Here is an 11337-nt window from a genome sequence, read left to right on the forward strand (position 1 = left end):
TGACCCCTTCTTTCCATTGGGTGTAAGCCTCCTTTTTAGCAAGGAGACATTCCCGGATGCTTTTGGTGAGCCACGGAGGCTTGTGTGATCTCCTGCTCCCTTTGATCCTCATTGGGATTACCTTCCTTTGGGCTTACTTGTGTTTTAAATTGTATGACACAAGATAATGTAGGAGTAAAGTTATCTTCAAAATAGGTGGATGAAATACCAGTAAGATGACTCTTTGGAGCAGAATCTTATTAAAAATAAATAAATATTACATTCTATTATAACTCCTGAACTACAAAGCCATTTAGGCATTTCCATTTTCTGCTGTCACTTTTCCAGCAGGCTCCATGCTCGCTTACGCAGAGCTTGGTCCAAACCCCATTTAAAAGAGCCTTTCCTTTGATATCCAGGCTTTTTGGATTAGCACATATTGTGCACATCTACACATTGCCCTATGGCAGGAGCAGGCAATTATTTTGCCTGGAGGGCTGGTTAATGAGTTTTGGTGAGCTGCCAAGGGCCTCATGGATAGCCCCACACATTGACAGTTGCTTTGCCCCTGGTCGCCATATTGGGACCAGAAGTCCCACCTCTAACCCCTGACCTCTGCCATTGGAAGTCCCTCCCCTTACCCCCTGGAAATACTCCTTTTGGGAGGGGAGAGTTGCTATCTTGGAACCAGAAACATCCAGATCATACACTAAAAGTCAAACTCTTGCTATAACATTTAAATTTTATTACGAAAAATATTTTTCATGATTTGAGTGAGTGTACTGTGTGTAGCAGGGATTGCATAAAAACTAAAAAAATAAAGTCTTACTTTTGTATATTGTGGGGGGGTGTATTTGGGGTGTGTGGTGGGGTTTGTGAGGGGGTGTGGCTGTGTGACGGGGGCATAGGGTATGTTGGGGTGTGTATATTTGGGGGGTTGTGGAGGCAGGGTGTGGGTGTGTGAGGTTTGTGGTGTGTGAGGGAGGGTGGGGTGGTGTGGGAACACCCACATACACTTCCCCACATGGCGTGCAGTCCCCACTGATGGCAGCAGCAGCCAGCAGGGGTGCTCAGGGAACTTGTGCCCCACGCAGGTGCTGGCGCTGAGAGGTGCATGGCGCAAGTCAGCACTCTGCGTGGAGGCAAGGAGTGCAGCCTACCCAGCCTTCCTTTATCACGCACCTATAGCTCCCACACTTGTGCAGTACCAGAGGAAGTCGTGCTGGAGCCGGCTGCCTTCCCTTCACCTGCCGTACAGGTCCTGGGACCCCACTGGAAATGGAAAGGGGCCCTGGCCCCTGCTTCCTGGTGGAGTCCTGGGACCCACGTGGCACAGGGCGGGGAAGGCAGCCAGCTTTAGCGTGGGGCTTCCTCTGGTCCTGCAAAAGTGTGGGAGCTGCAGGCGTGCTGTGTGGAGCCCCTGCAATAGAGGTGGTTTGGCTTGGCTGTGCTCCTCACCTCCATGTGCAGGGCTAACGAGCTGCGTGCTGCTGGGTGCCAGTGCCTGTGAGGGGCAGAAGTGCCCTGAGCGTCTCCCCCTGCTGCTGCTGCCAACAGCAGTGGCTGCACGCCATGTGAGGGAGTATATGAGGGGTCCACACACCATCCCTTGTCCTCCCTCACCTCCACACCCTGTCCCCCACAGCCCCCCGGGCATGGGCTCCATGCTGCCACCCGCCCCAGCTCCACGCTCCCTGCCTCTGCCCAGCTGCAGTTTCCTTCTGCTCCCCACCTCTGTCACTTCTCAACTTGCTGCCTGGAGCTAGCAGGATGTTGGGGAAGCCAAGAAGGTCCCCTGGGGTGACTGCAGCAGTGGCAGCAGCAGCCCTGCCTGGAAGCTGTGTGCTGACTGAGCTAGGCCCTGCAACCCATGAGAGTGGGAGTGAGGAACAGTAGGGTATGTTGTGGGGTGGGTGTATACGTGGGCTCCTCACTCCCACCCTCATGGGAGGAAGGGCTGGGCAGGGTACAATTCATTGGTGGGTTCCCGCAGGGCAGATGAAAATAGCTGGTGGGCTGGATATGGCCTGTGGGCTGTATTTTGCCCAACCCTGCCCTACAGCAGTGTTGTTACTGCACCATGTGTTAGTACTTCCAAAAGGACATACTAAAGCACAGTGCAGTAACTGCCCATACTGTGCCATAGGCATGTTATTTTTAGCAGCTTCTTCACCATTGCTATGTGCTATACCAGGAGAGTGTGCCACTACAGTGAAGTAGCTGCTGTTCACATGTGGACACCCATGGATGCTATGGTGCCATCGTGTATCACTATGGTGACACAGTGTCATGTGCAGATGCTCCCATAGTGTTTCTCTAGGTTCCTAAGAACACACAAAACCAGAAGGAAACTTAGGTATTATTATGCAGAGTGTTGCAGCATCTGAATTTTAGGCACTAGCTGAACTCAGAATGCCAAGTTCAGTGCCCAGGCTCTGGACAGAAGGAGAGGTGAGCACCTCAGTTGGGCTCCAAAAAAACCAGAATGCTGGGCTGTCTAAACAAGCTTATAGAAAGCCAGAGGACTAGAGTAGCTTAACCTCTGCCTCTCTTGGGAGTCCCACGTGGCTGTAGGGAAGGGATTCCTATGCTTGAGCCCTCTCCTATAGTGGGATGCCTGCTCTTTAAAAAAAAAAAAGAAGTATGATTCATTCCTTTCAAAAGATAGCTAAAGAGAAAGATAGCACTCCTCTTTTATTCAGTAACTCAGGAACATTTACCTATGATGTGGGAGATCTGGCTTCAATTCCTTCTTCTGCCTCAGGGTAGTTGATCCCATATCTTTCTCAACATGCATCTGCCTAGATATCTATCTAGGGATTTTGTAAAATGCCCACCTGCCTAACTTTCGTTTGAAATTGATAGGAATTAGGCACAGACACTACTAGATATGCGTCTTTTAGAACCGTTAGAAACCTAGAAGATGAAGCAAATTAAATGTGCTCTGTTACTAACTGGTAAGTAGCAGAGCTGGTTGGGAAAGCCTGAATTAGTTTGTAATTGTAGTGAAAAATGGAAAATAAATTCTCCAAATTTTTAGTGGGGCTTTCCATACCTCCCTCCATCTTTTTCCACCCAAGTGTTTAGCTTCTCACTGTGACATTTAAGAATTTGTGATGTAAAATAGAAAATAAAGGAATTTCCATAATCTTTTTTTTTCAATCAGCTGTGTTAAAAATTATTATTAGAGGAAATGGAGTGCTGTACTTAAATGGTTCACCCTACAGCAGGATAGGGCTGCCCCATATCAGTGTTACTGATTTTTATCAGTGTAGAAACATACAACCCTGGAATCAATTTTTAAAGTTTTTCAGTTCACCTTTTAAAAATGAGCAGGCATATTGGCACTATCTTAACTCCTCAGTTGAACTTTGAGGCCCTGTTCCATGTCCTGTTCTCTTCTTGACTCAATTATAGTAATTCATTATCTTTATGTTGTCTGGTGCTTTTATAGAGCTCAGCAGCTAGATTAATAACATGGACAAGGCTGTTCCATTATATTATACCTGACCTACACTATTTTCATTGTCATATTCAACAATGCATTGATGTTGATGTTTGATTCACTGCCTTTTAAAGATTAACCCTAATGAAAACTTGTGGTCTCTAAGCATCCTCTGAGTCTAGATATGAAGTTTTTAAATGGCTCCCATGTTTCTAATGGATCAAATGAAAATGCTGTATTGAAACACCACTGAACTTGGGGAAGCTTCCAAACTGAAATCTGGCTTTGGATCTGAAGTTTGCAGAACAAGTACCTCTCTTGAGGACCCTCTGTTCTTAGGCACACATTGTATTCTGCCTTTTTAGAGACTGTTAAGAACACAATATGCTTTCTTTTTATGCCTGCTAACAGCGACCAAGTTTGAGGGGGAAGTGGTGTAATGGCCCTGTAACCCTAACCAGAACTTTCTCCATCAAGTGGTATCCTTACATGCACCCTTTGTAGACTTGCATCTCACTAGGATATAAATTCAACAACTCTTTTTCTGTCAGAAAAAATATAGCAATCCCCTCACATTACCTAAGCATTATTTCTAAACGTTGTGTGTATTCTTGCTTCTCTCCTTTCTTTTCCCTATTCTTTCCTTTTGTTAAATTTGTTCTAGTTCAGTGGTGATGCGTAGGGGGTGCAAATGCACCTCCTTAGAGTGCTGGTGCACCCCCTGACTGGCCACACATGCCACTTAGGTGAAGGGCAGGGGGAGCAGGCAGAAGCACCGGTGCCCCCCCTGCAGGCACTGGCCTATCGCTGCAGCCGCTCCTAGAAGTGGCCACAGCTACTCCCGGAAGCGGCTACAGAGATCAGCAGCAGTGATGGGCCATGGGAGGTTCCCCCGGGCAGAGAGATCAGCCGCGGGGGACCCTCCCCTGGTTGGCAGGATCGGATGCAGGGGGTCCCCCCCTCCTGGTTGGCAGGACTAGTCATAGCATGTGCACATGCCCCCCCCCGACCAAGGTGGCACCAGTTGCCCTTGTTCTAGTTCCTCTCTCTTACCTTCCAGTTGTTAATTTTAATTTTCCTACCACGTGCTCTTTGTTCTTACATGATTTTTTCCCCAAGCTGTATTTATTTCCCTCTTCCCTGGATGATTTTTCCCCTTCTTTTTCTTTCTCAGGTACCTTCACATCTATCCTTATATCATTGGAATCTTATGTGGAAAAAGGAGCTATTGATCATAATAATAGTAATAGTAATAGTTGTTGTTGTTGTCTTGCTGCCTGAATACATACCTGATCCTAGCCATCCTGCATGGGCATCCTAATTTTTTACTTGAAAATACCAAGTCACTAAGTACACTAGAGTTTGGGGGCCGTGGTATATATTTTATAAGTGACTGCGTCCAAGTACAAGTGTCAGTGATTGTCAGGCTCTCCCTAGCTTAGCCCAGTAAGGTTGCTGGGAACAAGCATTGCCTCCCTCTGTTCACCACACTTTTATCTAGAGCCTTCTGGCTACTGCTTATGCAGCAATCAGATGGTGTTCTAACCTTCCCCGTCTCTGTTTCTGATCTCTTCTTTTCTGTAGAGAGCTCCAGAAACTGCAGACTTTTGAATGCTAACCAGAGTTCCATCTACTTTCACTGCTGCTGGTGGAAAACGGTGAAGCTGTCAAGAATTGGAGCAATTTCAGTTTACTGCTTTTTGGGAAGGCTCCACATGCACAGACATTGGAACTACCCTTCTGTAAGTTCATGCAAGCGGTTCTGGATAAGTCTATTTTTGGCTAAAACTTAGAAGGTTTCTCCACAACAGTACGTGTAGAAGTTATTTTTTTGTTCATAAGTAGAGCCTAGGTTCACTCATGAAAGTTTCTAGAGATTGAATGGATTATTAAGTTCTGTTTTTTCCTGATCCAGTCCCTCAATATCTCACTTTCATGTGTACTGAAATGCTTCTAGGCCCAGTTCATGCAGAACCATTATAATCAGGATTTTAGATGTTTTCTCTGCAAGCGCTGTGGTATGAGAAAAAACACTGCTTTTTTTTTTAAACTTGGTGCCATGTTTCTATGAAGTATCCTTAGAAACATTAAGCAAAGAAGATGTAATCATTTTATCTCTGGCTTGAGGTAATTTCTACTGCCAGATAATATTAGGAGTTGGATTCATGGATGAAAGGCAACACATTTTCCTATGTCTCTCAGCATTCAACTCTTGGCTGCTCAGGCTTTGGAAAACAGCTAGTAAGCTTTGGACATGATCTGAGCCTAGTCTTAGCAGAGCCACATTTGTCCTTAGATCATGCCATTTACAGAAGGCACTGACAGGGTGCCTATCGCCATGCTTGGGAGTGGGTGGGGGAGCATTTTAATTAAAGCGGTTGTCAGAGAACCACTCTAATTAAAATGCCTCACCATCACATGTATTAAGCATCCCACATTTTAAAATGGCTGGGGGAGGGGGGTGCTTTAACTAAAGCTCATTCAATGAGTTTTAGTTAAAGTGCTCTCATGGCCATTTTGAAATATGGGATGCTTAATACACGTGACAGTGAAGCATGCTGGAGCATTCTAATTAGAGCATGTCTATAGGCACCCTAATGTACTAGGGATTTGATATTAGAGTTGGTGGATACATAGGAGAAAAATCCCAGTTTTCATTTTTATGCGCGCGCACACACACATACACACACACGTTTACTTTTCTTTTTTTCCTGTTTTGAGGAAAATAATCCAACACGTGTGTGGTTGGCTGAAAAAAGGAAACATTCCCCTCCCCTAACCCCCAGATGTGCTAATGCCTGCTTTTTTTTTTTGCACAGATTGGAAGAAAAGTTCTCATATTCCCAACCAGTTTTGCATGGTACTTTGCTATTGGTTACAGAACTGATTTTAATAAGGTCTCACAGGTTATAGCTGGTATTGCCAGCATAACCCAAAGGCTGCAAGTGGGTGTTAAACATTCCCCTTCCCCACCCCTCCTTTATGTGCAATCCTCAGAGGACATTCCAGCCCTCAGCTTGACAGCCAGGCTTTTCAGCTCAAGCTTTTAGCTGTAGTGATCCCTGAGTCAGTCATGAACTAACAGTGGCTAAAATGGTGCCTGTCACTGCCATGGTTCTCTTAAGAATATTTTTGGCTAGCAAAGTGCATGCTGCTTTTAAGAAAGGAAGGCATGTTATCTGCATGTGTAGAGAAATACTTGGCATCCATTGTGGATTTCATGGGCCAGTAACACGCAGGATGTTAAAATATCCCAGATGGAATTTAGATTTGAACTCCACTGACCAAGAGACCGAGCACACCATGAAGTTACATGGGGATGTGAACACATTACTGCTGCTTAATGACACCGCAGGGCACCATTTCTGGTGTCCTAATGCAATTTTCCTTCCACCAGCTGACAAATCTCAAAAAGTGGCAGCCCCCGCTGGGCAAAGTTTCCAAGGTGGATCAAAACGTGTGCGTGCCCATGCAAAGCAGGCAATTTCTTTCACAAACAGGCACCGATGCGTCCAGTTATCCATTTTGCTTATGCAAATGCAAGTTTTCACAAGTACAACAGCTGTGCCAGTGCTGGGGCTGTTTCCACAAGGAGCTCAAATCGTTAACTAAAGAAGATGTGTCTTGTAATAACGCTCTGGGGAGTGCATTTCTGAGGGATGGCTCACACCGATAGCAGGATAAAGACACTCACACAGCCTTGAGCCTCACTACTCCGGTTGGGCAAAAACTTTGGCCGTGAAATCTGAGAGCAGGGGCCATTTTCAGCATTTGAGGGGGTGGGGCGGAAGTAAAATCTCTGAGGGGTGGAGGGGTCAAAACTGTGGTGTCCCTCTCTGCCCCTGAAACCCAAACACTTGGCTGAGTTTTGTGGGTGACTTTTTAACATGTTCTTTTGGGGCTTTAGCTTTGCACCCTGCACAGCATTCCTCTACCCCCTCCAGCACAAACACTTGGCTGAGTTTTGCAGGTGATTTTTTAACCACATTTTTGGGGGGTTTTAGCTTCGCATCCTGCACGGCATCCCTCTCTGCCTCCTCACACCCAAACGCTTGGCTGAGTTTTGTGAGTGACCTTTGAACACGTTTTGGGGTGCTGCTTGGCAGGGAGCCTTCCTGCACATGGGAGAGGGGGGCTGGTTTTGAGCTGTCCCTCAACTTGGCTTCCTTTGGGAGGGAAAGTCATGCCTTCAGGTGAGTTCAGGCCCTTCCCCCACTCTCAGGCCCTTCCCCGGACTCCTCCCCCTCCAACCATGTATCTGTGTCACAGGAGAACTGCTCTTCTGACCTGGCTCAGTACCCACCAGACCAACGTGCAGCAGCTTTAAGCCCAGTTTATGGAAATGGGAGTCTCCTCCCTTGCTTGCTCTGAGAACCTTACAGCTGAAGGCAAGCAAAACTCAGGGGCACCCAAACCCCAAGCCCCCAGGCTTGGGCCTGCAAGTCAGATGCCTGCCAAAGGATTTGGAAACATCTGAAGCCCCAGGTGTGGGTGGAGGATGTTTGCCATTATGGTTCCAGACTCCTGGATTTGGAAAGAGCTTTGGCTGATTTGGCCTCAGACACAAATTTAAAAAAAAAGGGAAAAAAAGACTCTTCCCCCTTCAGCCCCTTCCCCCCTGCCTCTCAAGCCCCTCTCACTGCCTCTTCCCCCTCCACAGCCCTGCCGCAGGCTGAGCCCCCAGAGCGCCAGGCAGGACGCCTCGCGGCTCAGGTGGCCGCCCCTGGAGTGCGCCGCGCCCCCCGCTCCTTCCTCCTCCTCCCCCCCCGGACTTTCCTATGAGGTCACCAGCTGCTGGCAGGCTCCTCCCCCCCGCATCCCCTGCATGATGCGGGCGCAGGCTCCGCCTCCCGGAGCGAGTCCGCTCCTCGCGTTCATTTCATTCCTCGTCTCATTCCGCACATTCTTAGCATCGCTCGCGCCGCACCAGCCCCGTGCAGCGCCCGGCCCGCCCCGCCGCCGGCGCGGGCAGTAACTAATCACTTGAAGGGCTTCCATAATCCTGCGCCCAACCATCTATACGGCCCGGCCCGACCTAGAGAAAAAAAGTGCAGGGTTAAAAATAAACACGGGGCTATAAATAGCCCCCCACCAGCCCGGGGGGAAGCTGGAAGAAGTTTGCAATTGCATTGCAAAGCGCTGGTGGTGGTGGTTGGCAAAGGTGGGGAGAGTGGCGTGGAGGTAAGTTTTGTGCGGGTGTGTGTGTGTGTGTGTGTGTGGCCGCTGCCGGGAGGGAGCTGCTTCCTTGCACATCTCCCTCTCCCTCTGCTTTGTGTGGCTGGGGAGGGGAGGGGGTGGGGGGCTCCTCTCTTTTATGCGCTTGGAGAGCTCTCTAGGTTGCTACCCCCTCCCCCCGCGCACCTCCAATCCCGGAAGGGGACCTGGGGCGGGGGGAGAAGTTGTTTCCAATGGAGTTTTTGCTGCTTTGGGGGTTTAGCCAGAGCTGCAACAGGCGGCTGCTCTCTCTCCCTCTCCCTCTCCCTCTCCCTGCTCCTCGCTGCTGCTTTCACTTAGTTGCCTGACTCACTCTGCTGTGCAGGCTGGCGGGCGCGCTCCCTCCCTCCCTCCTTCCCTCCCTCACACACACACTCACACACTCTCAGGCACGCACAAATCTTTGGCATTTTTCACATTTTTTTTCCCCGGAGAAGCCAGAAGTTGGGCTTGCAAAATCAAATCCAAATCTTCCTCCCCACCCCCCGTCCAAAAGACCCCAAACCAAAACAACCCCCGCAAAAACCCAACTCCCCCAGCCTCCCCCAACGCCGGGCTGTGCAAAGAAGTGGCTCCATGTGATCCAGAGAGCCATTGGGTTTGGTGCTTGGAGTTTTGTTTGCCCCCCTCCCTCCCTTCCTCACCCCTCTCCTCTCTTCTCCTTTTTAAAAAAATTTATAAATCTTTTCCTCTTTTAAAAAAAAAAAAAAAAAAAAGATGAAAGAAGGAATGTTCTTTTTTGCTGCTTCTTCTCCTTCTCCAGAGCTGCTGCTGGTTAATTGCACATTCAAGTGGAAAATTTTCGGGAGTCAGCAGAAACATTGTATCCAAAAAAGACAAAGTCGCAGTGGCAACAAAACCGAGGAGCTTGTCCCTGGAAAACTTCCTTTCGGTAGGAACCCGAGGGTTATTTATTTATCCTGACCGTTTTCAAGAGATCTGTTATACAGCTGGCCCCAGCGCTTTTCCAAAGGGCCAAGTCGCAGCCTTTGTTCAGGGGAGTAACCTTTTTGAAAGGAAGTCCACTTTTCAAAGGGGAGGGGGGAGGGCAAAACTTCCAGTGAAGCTTCAGGGAAGAAAAGGCAAACCCAGCAACAACAAATAAATATTCCATAACAAGAAGAAATTTAAAAAAATAAATAAAAATAAAAAAACCCTTCCGATGAGACGGAAAGAAATCACTTGTGTGCACATCCATCAACCAAAAAAAAAGAAAAAAAAGTTCAGGCTTCTACTTCTGTTAAATCCCATTCCTGATTCTTTTTTCGCCTGCTCTCTTGCAATCTGTTTCACGTTGAATGGCGTTACTGTATAAAAATATTTATGAAACAATGAAATTGCAGCCACCCGGGCTTCTCAGGAGAGTTGTTAACTTATTAGAAACAAGTGCCTGCCTTTGATAGGAAGAAATGAAAAGTGACCTCAATAACTGCTGCAAAGTTAGGGAGCAGTTATGCTCCACGTTTTCTGAATGTAGGTGGCTCCCAATATTTTTTTTTTTTTTTTTAACTGTTCATAACTGAGCACCATCTGGGAAAAGGAGGGCCGAGAAACCTGTCAGATCTCCCTGACGTTTTCTGATTTAAAATATACATGTGAAATCCAAGCTGACATGGTAGAGAGTGGCAATGCAGCTGTATTGCTCTTTCAGGAGTGCATAGCCCACCTACACCATACATTGGTAAAGTTTGGAAACATACTGTTCCTTTTTAGTTGTTTTATAGAGATTGGTGAGATGGGATTATTTAAAAACTACAGCTGCATATTTGTTTGCTCAATATTCTCATGTTATAAAAAAAAAAGTACTGCTTATTTTTACAAAGTCAGTCTTGATATGTCATTGTGTATATAACTGAAAATGCATCTTATGGATATTCAGCTAAACAGCAGACAACATTATATGATCTTCAGTATGAGCACAAATGTATCGCTAGGATCAGGATTATTATTGGATCAGGATTTAACCTCAAATAATGCAGGATTGTTCATAGATTCCTAGATTTGGAATGTTTCCCCAGAGCATATAGCGTAGTGCCATCTCTGTAAATAGCAAATACCATTACAGGGGCATTAGATTCTACTGGGAATGGTGTAGTACTATTAAATATGATAAAAAGCTCAGTGTTAAATTATTTTTGAGGTCTGTATGTATTTAATTTCAATTTGAAATCCTAGATTTAGTAATATAGTGAGTATTCATAAAGAAGTGAAATTGAAGGGTTTTTATGTGGGAGTATGACATGACATTTTATAATTTAGGACTGTTTCAAGAACGTTGCTTTTTTAAAGAATCATGTTTAAACGTGCACAGTTTTTATTAAGTATTTTTCATTTTTGTTCATGTAATGCCTATTTTTCTCTGTAATGACTTAAAATTTGGTCATAATGTGTTTTCTAATAGGGACAATTATGTGTTTTATATCAGCTGATTAAGGAGAGAGGTTTGGGATATAAATGGTGTGCCTCAGTTTTTCTTCACATTAGTGTAGGAGTACCAGTGGCAAGTACTGTATTGTGAAATGCATAATAGACATATTGGAAACAAGATTTTAAATAGTTTATTTAGATGATGATGATTTTTTTTAACATCAGGAAAAACAAACTGAAACAGACCTTAATATTCAACATATGACCTGACTTTATGAATTCTTTGTCGATCTGAACCCAGAATGTAGCTCACATAGAATGTACACAAGAAG

At 46.2% G+C, this 11337-nt stretch overlaps 1 long non-coding RNA gene across 1 annotated transcript; it reads left to right on the forward strand.

Annotated features, from left to right (window-relative positions):
- Positions 1 to 8326: 8326 nt before the first annotated feature.
- LOC109321128 lies at positions 8327 to 9760 on the forward strand. The gene is made up of 2 exons (XR_002103977.1): positions 8327 to 8605; positions 9402 to 9760. It is a non-coding gene; the product is annotated as an uncharacterized LOC109321128 (long non-coding RNA).
- The last annotated feature ends 1577 nt before the right edge of the window (positions 9761 to 11337 follow it).

This window comes from Crocodylus porosus, unplaced genomic scaffold (genome assembly GCF_001723895.1).
Source record: "Crocodylus porosus isolate Cpor-Errol unplaced genomic scaffold, CroPor_comp1, whole genome shotgun sequence".
Taxonomy (NCBI): Eukaryota; Metazoa; Chordata; order Crocodylia; family Crocodylidae; genus Crocodylus; species Crocodylus porosus.